This window comes from Lipotes vexillifer, unplaced genomic scaffold, assembly GCF_000442215.2.
Source record: "Lipotes vexillifer unplaced genomic scaffold, Lipotes_vexillifer_v1.1 scaffold160, whole genome shotgun sequence".
NCBI lineage: Eukaryota > Metazoa > Chordata > Mammalia > Artiodactyla > Lipotidae > Lipotes > Lipotes vexillifer.
Genome location: NW_006775535.1, coordinates 678,795 through 695,812, shown reverse-complemented (window position 1 = coordinate 695,812; position 17,018 = coordinate 678,795). Strand labels below are relative to the sequence as shown.

The following is a 17,018-nucleotide window of genomic DNA, read 5'->3' as shown; positions in this document are numbered from 1 at the left end:
TATCAGTTACATTGCAATGGTCCTAGAAGGCATTCAGCCTGGACTCACTGGTCATAGTAGTTATGGATGATTGCTTGAAACTTGTTCCTTACAGGCAAAGGCAGAATCTGTGCAATCACTAACGCATCTGCTGTGCCTGGACTAATACCTCTAGCCAAGTGGAAATGTCAGTGCTGAAACTTACAGAGTAAGACACCAGGCTTTCTGAGTTTAAGCCTGACTTGTTTGTTCAGCAGTGTCTGGTAACTTGGATGACATATTTTAGTAAAAACCTTAGGTTGTCTTCATCAGGCTGCTTGGAATTTTATTGAGAAGAGCCTTAATTAAATACTGTATGAAACAATTGAATGGATTTTGTTACTAGCCTCTCTAGATCAGATTAATCATAGTGGCCGATAAAGTGGCATCATATTTACTGGAAAATTCATCAGAATTCAAGTCAATGTAGAAATGAGGGGCAAATATTTTAGGGAGTCAATAATCCACAAATCTCTCATGTTTCTGCATGCTTTGTGAGTGAGGCACTGATGGACCTTTTCAATGACATTTGCAGAGGATTTCCTTGGAAGACACAGTTATCACCCTCAAGATCAAAGTGCACACATTCTTAGTGTCCAGTACAATAAAGAAAATGACTCCCTACAGAGCAGTAAGTGTAAATATTGACCACTATTGAAAAAAATAGGTTTCCTAAACTTAGGTTTAATTTCCTGAAACACAACCCACTTCATGTGGCACACTTTAACCAATGTGACAGTGGGAAATTCTACAGGACAAATTAGCCCATTTATTCAAATAATAAATAGCCTGAAAAAACAATGAATAAGGATAGATGATGCCCTAGAGTAAAAAAAAAAAGTCAACCAACCGCAATATGTAGATCTTGTTTGATCTCATTTCACAGGAATCAACAATAAAAATATATTTTTGAAACAATTGGTGACACTAGCTATCAGCTCTATATTGGATAAGATCAAAGAATTATTATTAATTGTGTTTATTGTAGTTACTAAATTAAGGTTGTGTATAAAAAGAAAGTTTTATCTGTTAGAAATACATACTAAGTATTAACACATGAAAGGACATTTTTGGGAATTTTGTTTAAAGTTAAAAAAATTTTAATTAAATTCTTTGCAAAAAAATTGAGGTTTAGCAAAGAAAACAAGGTACATGCAGATAAATAAATATTGCGAATATAATCAAGTACAAAAAAATTTAAGTAGTCAAATCCCTAAATTATTCAGCTATAATGGCACATAATTACTTTCAGAATGGCCTACAGTCCGTGGTCTAATGGTCCAATAACTGACCAGTGGTTCTCAATGTGAAGCAATTTTATTCCTCAGATGATATTTTGCAATGTCTGGAGACATTTTTGATTGTCACAACTGGGGAGGTGCTACTGGCATCTTGTGGGTAGAAGCCAGGGATGCTGATAAATATCCTGAAATGCACAGGACATCCGCTCAAAGAATTATGCAGTTCAAAATGTTAATAGTGCCAAATTTAAGAAATCCTGTACTAGATAATTAAAATAAGGTGGAATTATCCACTGTTATCATGTTTAAATTAGCACCAAGAGTGAGAGTAGGAAAAACCTGGATGTGCCAGTATATGGTCAGGCCACTCATGATGGCTGTTCTCTTGCTGTTTGTATGTGCCCTGCTCACCAGTCCTGCTTCACCTACACCCTACTCATGCAAACATGCTTGACCCTGCCCCTTAGGCCAGATGGCTCCACCTGCTAATTTATTAAAAGGAAACATTTGCCCTCATTATGACCGTTAAACTGAGGGGCTGTGAGGGATGTACCTCAGCTGCTGGTTTCCCAGGTAGTTGATGAGCCAGCCTGATGTCAATTCCCCTTATAAATGGTAGCTTCCTTTTCCCCTGAGTAGCAAAGATGGCTGCCGTGTCCTTTCTGCCGTCTGCTGAACATATGTGTAAGATCTCCTGTCTATTAAACCAGTGATGTCTCTGGTGCTGTCTTGAGGCTCTTCCTTCAGTCTTGAGGCTGGGCAACTACAAGGCTTGCAGGCCTGCGAGGTGCAGCCCAGAAGCCAGTTTTATAAGTCAAGTTCTGGACACTTGCAAATAGCCCAAGCACACCACTGTCATCCGCAGCTGATTCAGGGAAGGATGTGATTCTGCAAGCTGCAATGGAGACAAGGAGGGTTTAAAGTTGATATGCACTTATCTTCAGTGAATATGAGCAACTCTCAGTATGTAAGAAGAAACTGCCAACTTTCCTGGATCCATGGTGATCTTTTATCTTCTGACAACTTCTCTCCAGGGAACAACAAACCAGTACTCTGGTTGCTTTCTTCCTTTGTTGTACTGCTGGATCACAGCTCAGTGTGAGTAGCAAAGCCTTTTCTCATTGGTTTTCCCACTTTATAGAAATATGGGTGGAATCTTAATACTCTTCTCTTCTTTGGAAGGACATATATTTCCAATGGGTACCTGAATTATCTTTAACAGTCATAACTGAATTTCAGATTTATTATCAATGTGCACCTTAGCAGCTGATATCTGAAGTAAATACCAAAGAGGAATCTAGTGACTTTTTACTCAGATTTTCTTCTGTTAAAGAACCTAGTTTCAGTGAAAGAGACTTTCTCCTTCAGGTTTTATCTGGCTCTTAATTGCCTTCAGTTGAGGGATCACAATGCCTGGAGAAAAGAACTACTAAGGGTGATGTATTTTCCCACTGTTTCAATAATTTTTCCATCATTTAATTCTGTCTTCTGCAAGTTTTCACATATCTGTGACCCTTCTTTGTTCTTATTAAGGTAATATTCGATGAGTTTAACTTTATATCTCCATGTATGTTCAATGTGTTCTCCACCTGGCTTTCTGGGGAACCGAATTACTTGTCCACTTCCATCATTATATCATGAGTCTCATGGGCTTCTAAATCTAGGGCCCCCACAGTTCAGCATCACACTCTGTTGCTAAAAAATTCAGAGTTGAGTGTATTTGAATTCCTGTAGCAGAACCAATTTTTTTGTGACTTAGCTACCTTAGCTCCTCGCAGTCAAGAGAAAGGTACTGCTTTGAGGTGTCTTTTTTGTTCATTCCACTATCAGTTTGAGAAGAAAGTTCTTCTAAGTAAGGAAAGTCATCATATTCCCCTAAAAAAGGAATTTTCTTTGCCTATAGATTCAAATGCAGCATGAGTGTCAGAGGTTCTTGCTGACCTTACTCAGTTCCATCTAACACTAAAATGTGCATATGTTGGGAAGGATAGAGTTAAAACAAAATTGGACAGATATTTCTAGCTGTTGAAACTGGGTGATGAGTATATGAGAATTCATTATGCTATTATCTCTCCCAACAAAACAAATATGGAACTTAGGGTATAGCTTTTATGATGAATCCCAGGTCCACTACCTAATAGTTGTGTGATCTTAATATTGTTTCGTCAAATTTTCCTCAGCTGAAAGTAGAAATAATATTTATTTGTACCTATTTTATAGAGTTGTAATGAGTTTTAAATGTGTTAATATTTATAGGCACTTAGAACAATGCCTTGCTATGTATATTACTTAAATAATAAAAGATAAATATTGCTGGATTATAGTAATTATAAAGAATTTTGCCTCACAATTATGTTTAAAGGATTAATTAATAATGCATACTATAGAATAAATACATAGCTAATATTAAGCACATGAATGGTAATGTTTGTAGAGAATCAATTAACAAGATTTATAACCATTCATGTACTTGTATTTTTACCCTAGAATGATAATGGGAGCCTTTTAGAGAGTTTGATTCTAATTCAAAATCTCCCTGTATTTTCATGACTGCCACTGTATGCACTAAATCTAGGAAGTAGTTTAAAAATTGCCTTTTACTTGTATTCAAGTTGAAAAATCATTTCACTTCTCTTCCAGGTCTGAATAAATATAGATCATTTTTATGAGAAAAAAATCCCCAGAAAGCAAAGAAGATATTTTCTTTACTGAAATATACAGTCAGAATTGTAGCCCCAATGCTTGGCAAATAGATAACATTCCATTAACCAAACCAATCAATATTTAAATGAATTACTTAACAGAATTCAAATGTTTCCTGATTCAAGGTAGCACTAGTAAAATTGTCTGCTTCATAAAATTCACCTGTTAACTCATAATAGAGACTAGTATTCACAGCAAGAAAATCACATTATCTATTTCCTCTTCCCCCAATAAGTTAAAAGTGGTACTTATATCTACTTCTGCCAGAGAACTGCATTTCCTACTCACTGCTGAATGCCCTTGCCTCAAATATAATTCACAGAAGGATGATAATTTACCTTTCTCAATGAGAAATAAATGTTCAGTGGTTTAGAGGAGAGAAGTCTCACCTACTTGTTCATTTCAAATGTCTTCCCACAAATTAACCCCAGTTATATTGGCTTTCTCTGAACATGAGAATATAAATTCCTGAAACAGAGATTCCATTTCCCAAACTAAACAGATGTAGTAGTTTTACAACTCAAGTGGCTGTGGTACTTCATTTCACATTTTCTCAATTAGGATAATAAACCCTGGAACAAGTGAATGGTTGTTAAGAGCTACAAGAGAAATTTACATAAAAAAGAAAATATAAAGTAATATCTTTTTAAAAGTAATTAATTAATTAATTAATTTACTTTTGGCTGTGTTGGGTCTTCTTTTCTGCACGCGGGCTTTCTCTAGTTGTGGTGAGCAGGGGCTACTCTTCACTGCAGTGCGTGGGCTTCTCATTATGGTAGCTTCCCTTGTTGCGGAGCACGGGCTCTAGGCAAGTGAGCTTCAGTAGTTGTGGTACGTGGGCTGAGTAGTTGTGGCTCACGGGCTGTAGAGCGCAGGCTCAGTAGTTGTGGCGCACAGGCTTAGTTGTTCGGCGGCATGTGGGATCTTCCCAGACCAGGGCTTGAAACCGTATCCCCTGCATTGGCAGGCAGATTCTTAACCACTGTGCCACCAGGGAAGTCCCAAATTAATATCTTTTTAGAAAGAGCAAGTCTACTTAAGTTATGTAACAAGCACAATGAAACAATTCTGGGGAAGATTTTGTATGACAAACTTTACATGATTATAACATCAATTCAATTAATAATCTCAAAAATAAATTTATACTACAGAATTAGATAAAAACATTTTTTAAAATTTGAGTATAGTAGACATACAATAATATGTTAGTTTCAGGTATGCAACATAGTGATTTGACATTTAAATACATCATAAAATGATCACCACAATAAGTCTAGTAACCATGTGTTACAATACAAAGTTATTACAGTATTACTGATGATATATCTTATGCTGTATATTGCATTCTCATGAAATTTTTATTTTATAACTGGGAGTTTGTACCTCTTAATCCTTTACCTATTTTACGCATCCCTTATCCCTTCCCCTCTGGCAACTACAAGTTTGAGACTGTTTCTGTTTTGTTTGTGTTTTAGATACACATGTAAGTGAAATCATATGGTATTTGTCTTTCTCTGACTTATTTCACTAAGCATAATACCCTCTAGGTCCATTCATGTTGTCACAAATGCCACGTTTTCATTTTTCTGTCACTGAGTAATATTCCATTGTATATACATACCACATCTTCTTTATCTATTCATCTATCCATTCATCTATCAATTTGATACCAAATTTTAAAAGTCAACATTTGATCTTATTGTCAATTAATGAATCAGTCCTTTGTTGTAAGCATCTGTACCTGTATAAACTCAGAATGAGTCAGAAGTTTCATTCTGAATTTTAATCATTTGAAATAAAATTAGGAATATTAATATAAATATTAATTACTTCTACAATTATATCTACTTTAAATTACTTAAGATCCAATTTATATTATAAAATTATTTTATAGACAATTTGCTAATGAGAGTGTGAGCTCTCTGGCAGCAAGTTCTGTGAGGATATAATGCTGTATGTTGTTTTAGAAATATGTATTTTAGAAATAGTATGGCCTGGATTCTAATTCTGACTTCATCATTTACATGACTTTAGGAAATGACTTAATCTTTCTGAGTCTTAGCTTTCTAATTTTATAAGTGAGGATAATATCCATAAAATATAAATACACATAGAATTTAGAAAATGATTGAAAGGTACCTAATTATGAAGCACATATAATCCTGCTAAAACCTGCCAAAATAACACAAAACAAACAAAAATTACAAGCTAAAACATAATAAACTGTGAGTGAAGTAGTCATTGCTCTAGTTATGTTTATATCTTAAAAAAAACAAATTCCTGGTAAAAAGAACAGGGATTATACATTTCTGTAATGCACAATGGGTTGATATGTTAACTGCCATATCTTTTCTAGAAAGAGGATATGATACATGAGGTTTATAATTCTCACTTATGAAAAAAGATGTTAAATAAAATACTTTGAGAACACATTAAACATATACTAAAATGCCTTTTTTGAAATTCAAATAAAGGAAATTATTTGAATTTTTTGAAATTCAAATAAAAGAAAAAGCAAGAAAAGAGAACTAGATAAAATAATAGACAAGTACACAACAAATTAAGAAGTGGTATATTCAATCCAACAATATTAATTAGATTAAATGTTAATGGACAAATTACTTCAACTAAAAGGCAAAGATTGTCAGAAGGGAATAAAACTGTAAACAAGTAAAACCCCTGCCCCAACTAGTTTTCTATACAGATATGCATATGGTTAGTTAACAACACTTGGTGAAGAGTCTTATTTCATACTGAATTACCTGTCTACATTTGTCCAACCTTGTTTTTTTTCCTCAGGGTTGTTTTGGCTATATTAGGTTATTTGACTCTGCATAAAAGTTTAAAAGTCAACCTGTTGACTTATAAAACCTAGGATGTTGATATGCAATCACAGATCAGGTTGGGCAGAGTTGCAGTTTAACGATATCAAATCCTTCAATCCATTAACACCAGATCTCCGTTTATCACATTTTCTTTAATTTCTCTTTGCAGTGCTTTGTAGTTCCCTGCTCTAAGTATATGTGACTAAATGTATTTTTTAGTATTTTAATTTTGATGCTACTATGGTTGGGTTTTTTTTTTTTTTTTGAGTATTCTGAATTACAAATGACATTTGTAATTGATCTTGTGTCCTGTGACCTTGCTAAAATTACTTGATAAAGTAACTGTCCTAATAGATTTTTCTATATCTTTTAGAGTTTGTACCTATAATATTAATACAATAAAATACCTATAATAAAGACAGGTTTATTTCCATTCTAATCTTTGTTATTTATTTGTGTTTCTTCCCTTATTTTACTAGCCATTATTCCTGTTGAATATTGTAGTAAACTATGTAGTAAAATAAAGATGTATTATATTATAAATAAATTGTAGTATAAATATACATGAATATTATCTATAATATATATAAATTACATTTTAAATAAAAATACAAAGAACACAAAAATGATCGATACACTTAAACAGATACTTATAAAAGGAAAATATGCACATGGCCAAGAAGCATATGGAAAAGTACTCAACAATAATACTCATCAGAAAAAATACAAATTTTGCCATAATGAAGTACTACTCTATGTTACTAGAATAACTATTATTAAAAATACTAAAACCTCAAATATACACCAAACTCTCTTACATTACTGGCAAAAGTATAAAATTAAACAACCACTTTGTAAAAATTATTTGATAGTCTTTGTAAAAATATATCTATGAGCTAGGAGTTCCACTCACATGTTTATTCAAGTGAAATAAAAATGTATTCACAAATGACTTCTAAAATCATATGCATAGAGGTTTTCTTCATAGTGGCCAAAAAAAGGAAATATTCCATATTAAAATGGTTGAATAGATATATTGTAAAATAACCATACAATGGAATACTTTCAGCAATTAAAAGGAGTGAACAACCATTATATGCAATGAAAATTTGACTCTTACAAAAATCATGCTGTTCTTACACGGTTTTTACCCTCTGATTTGATTAGTGTGAATTTTCAGAATAGGCAAAAATTAGGTAACCAAAATTGGAATAGTGTCTGCCTGCTGAGTAGTAGATGTACTGCAAAGTGGCAAGAGGGAACTTTCTGATGTGAAGAACTTTTTACGTCTTAGTATGGATATGAGTTATATGGGTACATTCATTTGTCTGAACTCATTAAACTATATAGTTAAGATGTGTATCTTCCTGTATATTTATTATACTTAAATAAAAAAAGATTTTTAAAAACAGAGAGGGAGAGAAACTGTGTATATATATGTAGATATATAAAATTATACCTAAGTAAATGAATAGAAATATATGTATAGACCTTGTTTTATTATACTACTTATAGTTTACTACAGTATTGTTCAATAATGTACTACTATTAAATTTAAGTGAAACTGTCCTATTTGACAAATCAACCAAAAATATTTTTTGTAAAAAAAAAAAGTGACAAATCTCAAATTACAGACATTTTAGGGTAAATTAAGATTTTTGGTAAATTTGTTTGCTTAAAATTAATACTGAATTTATGCTAATAAAACTTATCTCTAGAGATATATACAGAAGTTTTTATAGGTATATTACATATCTTGAATTTGAAAGAAAAGGAAACTGGTGTTGGTGGATAAAATAAAGAAAACAAGATAAGCAAAGTGATAATTTTTGAAGTGTTACACGTGGGTTCATTTTTAATACTTTCTCTTTTGGGTACATTTGAAATTTGCCTAATAAAAGCATGTTTCTATGTGTTTTTTTAAGTTTTGATATCATAAGAAAATTTTCCCCACTATAAGATTTCAAATGTCTCCCATGATTTATTCTAGTTAAATACTTTTTTAAAAAATGTTACTTTTCATCAATACCTATTCATTGTAGAGTGATTAGAAACTATAGATAGACAAGAGGAAGAGGATAAGCATGCATGATCAAACTACTTAGAGATAAGGACAATGTTAATGATTTTCACTTAAATAAATATGTCTTAATTGAAGAAATGACACAAAAACAATCTCTAAATGCATCTTACCATATTAAAGTCTGTGGTACATTCGGCTATAAAGAACACTGATTAACTTTGCCTAATTACATGTGTGTTCAAGTGTGTGTGTATTTGTTTCTGGCATGGGTGTGAATGCCCAAGAGTTTATGCAGAAGAATTAGGCAAAACTTGTTACAATTTTTATAACTCAGTTTCAGATACTATCCATTTACATTTTCATATAATTTTACCTTTTGGTATAATAAAATAGCTTCATATTCAGTGTTTATGAATTTTTTGACAAATGAATGTTAAAATTTATGAAATGCCATTTTGGTATATATTGATTTGATTGTAAGGCTTTCTGATGTTAAGCTATTTTAACTGAATTGAATAATCAACCAAGAAAGTGAAAATATTAGCAAACAAAAAAGAAAGGAGTAAGAGAAATTAATACTAAAATGTATAATATTAATTAAAAAGTATAATTGTTTTAAAATAATTGTAATGGATTTTTTTTTTTGCGTTACGTGGGCCTCTCACTGTTGTGGCCTCTCCCGTTGCGGAGCACAGGCTCCGGACGCGCAGGCTCAGCGGCCATGGCTCACGGGCCCAGCCACTCCGCAGCATGTGGGATCTTCCTGGACCGGGGCACGAACCCATGTCCCCTGCATCAGCAGGTGGACTCTCAACCACTGCACCACCAGGGAAGCCCTGTAGTGGATGTTTTTATAAAGTATTGAAATAGGAAGCATTGGAAGGTAATTTTTTAAAAAGTTATAAAGCATAAATGTACTCTATTACAACAGAGAAAATGAACATGCTGGAAATAATTTAGACAAAATCAATAAATACAGTTCAGTTAACAACTCTATAGCACAGCATTTAAAAACAAATCAAATGCCTGGATATAAAGGTGGCTTTTGTTATAGTTTAGTCTGAGTGTGTGTGGAGTCACAATATGTATAGAGATTGTGGCCCATAAAATTGATTGAGATTGTCTTTGAACAAACTTTTATTGGTAAATATTTTGTATTGGTGTAAAAAATGTAGTTATAAAGAAGGTGAAAAAGATAATAGAAAGTGTATTATCCCTTCAATAAATTAACCATATTACTGATACCATTAAATAAACACTATCTTTGTATATGTTTTGCCCACTTGATCTGCTAAAGATGGGAAAGAACATCAAAATGTAATAATTGCTTTTTTACTTCTGTCTACTTATATTTGCATTTCCTAACAGTTTTACACAAAGTATTTTTATGACTTTGCAAAAATTTTCATTACAATTATATTTTGATCATGAATTTCACCCTTTCATTCAAGGTATAATTTAATGTTCATTATCTTGAGTTCTATTTTATGCTGTATTACTATGGATTTGGAGGGCTCTTTTTATTTACATTAGTTAGACATGCCTTTGATCAACCTTTTGTTTTTAATATTTTTTGTATATTTTTCTTGAGGTATATCCTATATCTACAGCATAGGCTATATTGTGTGTTTGAAAACTTAGGAAATACATTTTTAGCAAGAAATTTTAACGCATTTAATTTGTTTTTATGAGCTATATTTGTTTATAATTTGTCATCTTGTTAAAATTTTTATATTTCTTACCCTCTTAGATTTCTTGCTTTTATTTTTGGTTGTATTATTATATATTTAGTGTGCTTTTTCTAGTTGTCAAAGTAAAGATTTAACAGTATCTTTAAAGACTGAAGCCCTCCATTTAAAGCAAAGCTTAAATAAGCTCTTTCTTAGCTCTCCCCCAATTTCCTTCAGTTTTCAGTAATTGTTGATATTATCTGGCCTTTAAAAGCTAGAGTTCACATTTATACATACTTTCTCCTTTCAAAAAAACTTATATTGCATTTGCTAATAATATGGTCAGAAATTATTCTACTTTTTTTTTTTAATGTAATAGTGTTTATCTGTTAATCCCATAGTCCCAGTTATCCCTCCCTCTCCCTTCCCCTTTCGTAACCATAACTTTGTTTTCTATGTCTGAGTCTGTTTCTGTTTTATAAATAAGTTCACTTGCATTATTTTTTAGATTCCACATGTAAGTGATATTATATGATATTTGTCTTTCTCTGTCTGACTTCACTTAGTATGATAAACTCTAGCTCCATCCATGTTACTGCAAATGGCATTATTTTATTCTTTTTATGGCTGAGTAATATACTTAATACTTCATTTTTATCCATTCGTCTATTTGATGGTCACTTAGATTGCTTCCATATTTTGGCGATTATAAATAGTGCCGCCTTGAACTTTGTGGTGCATGTATCTTTTCAAATTAGAGCTTTTATCTTTTCTGGGTATATGCTCAGGAATGGGATTGCTGGATCATAGGGTAACTCTATTTTTAGTTTTTTAAGGAACGTCTGTACTGTTCTCCATAGTGGTTTCACCAATTTACATTCCCACCAGTAGTGTAGGAAGGTTCCCTTTTCTCCGCACCCTCTCCAGCATTTATTTGTAGATTTTTTGATGATGGCCATTCTGACCTGTGTGTGGTAATACCTCATTTTAGTTTTGGTTTGCATTTCTCTAATAATTAGTGATGTGGTGCATCTTTTCACGTACCTGTTGGTCATCTGTATGTCTTCTTTGGAGAAATGTCTATTTAGGTGTTCTGCCTATTTTTTGATTGGGTTGTTTTGTTTTTTTGTTGTTATTGAGTAGTATGAGCTGTTTGTATATTTTGGAGATTAAGCCCTTATTGGTCCCATCGTTTGCAAATATTTTCTCCCAGTCCTTAGGTTGTATTTTCATTTTATTTATGGTTTCCTTTGTTGTGCAAAACCTTATAAGTTTGATTAGGTCCCATTTGTTTATTTTTGCTTCTATTTATATTGCTTTGGGGGACTGACCTAAAATATGTTGCTAAGATTTATATCAGAGAATGTTTTGTCTATGTTCTCTTCTAGGAGTTTTATGGTTGTCATGTCTTTAAGTCTTTAAGCCATTTTGAGTTATTTTTGTGAATGGTGTGAGGTAATGTTCTAACTTCATTGAATTACATGTGGTTATCCAGCATTCCGAACACCACTTGCTAAAGAGACCACTTTTTATGTATTTAATTTGTAATCATTACAACGGGTCTCATCATAAAATTATACCCTTTTTTGGTTATTAAATTCAAGTTTTCTATGTTACTTGGAAACCACCCTCAAATAATTTTTAGAAGAATAAATATGTCAAATGTTTTTTGAAATCTTACTTATCTGATGTTCTTTCTGTGACATTTGTAATGAAAATAGCTGGGTATAAAATAGTCTGTGATACACATTTGTTCATTGCAGTATATATGTTGTTTTGGTAACAATTTTTATTTAAATTTGTAAAAGATGTCTTGGTCATTTCTGAGTTTTGTTTCTTTACATATATATTTGCGTTCAATACGATCTTTATCTTTATAATAGAATCATAGTATGCATGGAAGTGTACATTTTTTTAGAATATCATTTGGAGTTTTTCTGGTTTATCATTCTACTTTTACTTTGTTACATTTCTTTTACTTGCCTTGGTTTATTCTTCAGGAATTTTAGTTAACAATTTACTGTATATCCATTTCCTGTATTACACATATAAACTTGCCTCAAAGTTTTTTTTTTTCAACTCTCTTGAATTTATTTGCATTTTTGGATGTTTTCAAATCTGTTTCTACCTCATTGATTTAATTTTCTTTAATATCAAATTGGCTTCTTAGTTAAGGGTTTAACTATTTGATTACACTACTGTGATTTAGTAGATGCCCTCATGTTTTTTTTTTCTTATTCATATTTCATTCTACTGCCATCTCACCCTTTTTCACTTTTGGACTGTTTTTTACTGATGATATTTTCTTGTGTTCTTATTTCATGAAGAATGTGCCTTTTTTATGCTCATGACAGTGCCAAACTTTTTTTCTGAAATTTGAAAAGTGAGGACCCTAAATTATGTCTTTATTTCAGATGTAGCCACTTGTGGTATTCACTTTCCCTTCTGCTATATTTTTAGTGGAAATATTTTCAGATTTTTTTTTACTTAATAAGGTGGTTTGGGCTTATAATTTATGGTTATGTACTTATGTCCTCTTGAAAGTATTATTTTTGACAATTAAAAAGAAATCCTGGGGCTTCCCTGGTGGCGCAGTGCTTGAGAGTCTGCCTGCCGATGCAGGGGACGTGCATTCGTGCCCCGGTCCGGGAAGATCCCACATGCCGTGGAGCGGCTGGGCCCGTGAGCCATGGCCACTGGGCCTGCGCTTCTGGAGCCTGTGCTCCGCAACATGATAGGCCACAACAGCGAGAGGGCCGCATACTGCAAAAAAAAAAAAAAAAAAGAAATCCTTTTCTTATATGTGAAGCTACAGGTCAAGTTGATATGTTTACCATATCATGCTTTAGATATTTATTGGTTTTCTCCAGAAATTTCCTTGTACTCCTCTACTTGGTTCTCTACATAATTTTAAATAATGTGCAAACTAAAGTTCTCCAGAATGCATAATTAATAGTATGCTTTTGTCTTAAACTCTTTCTCCAGTGGTGTATTTGATAAACTATTCCTCCAACAATAGAATCAATGGTTTCCCTCAATTCATTTTTAGAACTTCCTCCCTATTCCTTTCTTTATGCATAACTATATCCTGTTATTTCTCACTCTAAAAAGCCATTAAAAGATGATATCCAAGAAGTACTGATGGCTCACAGAGGCCCCAGAACAAAATCCTAAGAGGCGGGTTGAAAGTTGTCCAGTTTTCTGATTGTTGCATGCTCTGATTCCCTCACAGAAAACCACAGAAAACAGATGGTGCAGGGAACTGCATAATTCTTGTAACATTTTTTTAGGTATATTCTATATTATATTTTTAAATGGGTGTGTTAGGCAAAGAGTTGAAGCTTAAATATACTTGAAAAAAATCTGGCTCCATCTGTCTTTAATAAGTGTTGGTACATCACAATTCAGGCATTCAATTGTCTGAGTCTAGTTTGGAGAGTACACCAATGTGTTTATGGTTATCTTACTGACAATTTTGTATAGACAATATTGTCAGCTTTTAGCCATATTATTTTGAATTAGATGTATTACTTGTTTAATCAGAGAAAAATACATTTGCCCCAGTCTTCTCATAATCTGTTAGAGTAATCATAAATTAGTTGAAACTTTTAGAGGGCAATTTGATGATATCTATTATGTTCTAAATGTTACATATTTGCTTTCCAAATAATTTCACCTAAGAAAATTTATAAAGATATGTTCAAAAAAGTGTGCAGTGATTATATGTTCATTAGTCTTTGTAGCATTACTTGAAATTGAAATAAACCTGGAAAAAGTTGAAATGTTTATTAGCTGAGGGTTGTTTAGATATTAAGCATACCTTGAATAGAATGAGGTGCATCTAATTGTACTGGTTTATAAATTCCTCAAAATTCTATTTTAAAGCAAGTTTTTGGAGGATATGAATAATACTTTCCATTTATATACATAAAGGCTATAAGATTATGCACATATTAATATTTTATAGTCTTTATAAAATATGTGTGTTTCCATGTTAATTTGTTTAACTCAGGTGTATAACTGGAGGATTGTGAAGAAACAAGGAGGCTGTTATACTCTTGAGTATATATATTATTTTATTTTTTAAGCAGATTTATTTTTATAAATTATAAAATAGTTAAGGAAAAAATCAAAAGGAGATTTTTTAAGTAATCCTATTTCAAAATATAAAACAAATATGATGTGCATGATTAGAGATTTGTAATCTATAGCATACTATTAAAAAGTTATAATTATGTTTTGTTTGTGAATCCCACAGGACAACACTTAAGCACAGGATTTTTTACATATCAGATAGTGTGCTTTTGTAATATACATATCTATGGGGTAAACATGATTCTTTTTTTATAATCATTTAACTCTTACTTATTTTGAAAAATTATTTACAGCCAGAGAAATTCTGATTGAAGCATATCATTTTACTTGTGTTTCAGTTACTCTTTTACTCTTAAAAACAATAATGTATTAGCTTTTGAAAAAACGTATGGAAGAATGTCCTTTGCATAGTCTTAATAGGAAACAGCTATATTTCAGTTAATTATCAGACTTCTAATTTTTATGTCTTTTCATGTACTGTTTTTAATAAAAATAATGCTTTAGACACATCCCTAGTAGCGCTGTGGTTAAGAATACACCTGCAAATGCAGGGGACATGGGTTCGATCCCTGTACCAGGATGATCCCACATGCCGTGGAGCAACTAAGCCTGTGAGCCACAACTACAGACCCTGCCCTCTAGAGCCCACAAGCCACAACTACTGAGCCCACATGCCATAACTACCAAAGCTCATGCACCTAGAGCCCATGCTCCACAACAAGAGAAGCCACCACAATGAGAAGCCCGTGCGCTGCAATGAAGAGTAGCCCCCGCTCACAGCAACTAGCGAAAGCCCGTGTGCAGCAAAGAAGACCCAGCACAGCCAAAAATAAATAAATAAAAATAATGCTTTAAAATATCATAATGATGAGTAGATAGATTTACCATTTTGAAAATAACAAATCTGACTTTATTTTCTATATTTTCATTTAACATTGCCATATTGATTGAGAAGAATGGTGGGAGAATGCCCTGGCAGGTAGCAACCGTCTGTGTTAGCATCAACATGTCCAAACCAGAAGGCATATATGTTCATAAAGGTAAGATACTGAATTAAGAATGACTTTTACAGTCTTTTAAACAATAAGGAACTATGGATATACTTATGTAGCACAAAATTGATGTATATGCAGAGTTCATAGACTGGTTGAAAGTAGGACATCTCTTATTAACCAGTGGACAACTTAATCTTTAAGAATTAGTTGAGAACTTACAGTATACTATTAAAAATATCTACTCTACATTGACAAAAGGCTCATGAGCTTCGATAGCTGGCTAGGAACACATCTTTTGAACAAACATCCTGGGCTTTCCATTAGCTTCTTCCTGCCTTTCATCCTCCGAAAGTCATCCAAAGCCTGACTATTATTTCCTTTATATCCACCAACTGTCCCTCCATTGCTCCTGTGCGTTTCACTGACAGGACTCCTGAGGAGACGCATCACTGAGTGCCCGAGTGGTTTGATTGCAGGTTTTTTTCTCTGTAAAAAATCTCTCTAAAATTTAATGTTTGTTTTTTTTATGGAAAAGATAATGGAAACAGAACTGGCACAGTAGTTTTTTATTAATTAATTAATTTATTTTTGCTGTGTTGGGTCTCCATTTCTGTGCGAGGGCTTTCTCTAGTTGTGACAAGCGGGGGCCACTCTTCATCGCGGTGTGCGGGCCTCTCACTATTGTGGCCTCTCTTGTTGCGGAGCACAGGCTCCAGATGCGCAGGCTCAGTAGTGTGGCTCACGGGCCTAGTTGCTCTGTGGCATGTGGGATCCTCCCAGACCAGGGCTTGAACCCATGTCCCCTGCATTAGCAGGCAGATTCTCAACCACTGAGCCACCAGGGAAGCCTGGCACAGTGGTTTTTATGGCAAATGTTATTACAAATATGGTGATGTGCAAAATTCATTAAGTGGTTCTCATTTAAACTTCAAATTCTAATAGGTGCTGGATTTTCACAAAGCAAAGCAGGGGCCCTATTGGAGTCCTGGGTTCTATTCAAGGTCATGCATCTGATTTGCTGGGCAATCTTTGGCAAAGTCACTTATGTCACCTTAACCTAATCTAGTGGGTTTTTCCCCATCTGTGATAAATTAGGTTAATAACACATGTTTATTTGTAAAGTGCTTTGGTATGCTCAGAGTAAAAATGTCACAAGTACAAATATTGTTAGTATTGTATTTATTAATTGCTGAGGATAGCTTCAGTGCACCTTTGCTATTTAAAAATCCTGCTTGCAGCTGTGAAAACATTATGCTTAACACAAGTAATTTTCAGTGATGTTTGTTGTAGAACTCACAGGGAATGCAGCTGCTGGAGTGGCCATTTATTAAGAGAAGAGTGCTAAAGAAAAGAAAAACTGTAGATATTTAAAAGTTAGTGGTGAAAAAATATATATATATAAGTTAAATATCAGATTATTCTAATTTTATGACTTTGTACTATTTTCA

The 17,018-nt window shown here is 33.1% G+C and overlaps 1 pseudogene; it reads right to left on the bottom strand.

Moving 5' to 3' along the window:
- Positions 1-2,394: 2,394 nt before the first annotated feature.
- LOC103084285 (nuclear receptor coactivator 7 pseudogene) lies at positions 2,395-16,017 on the bottom strand (annotated as a pseudogene).
- Positions 16,018-17,018: the final 1,001 nt, after the last annotated feature.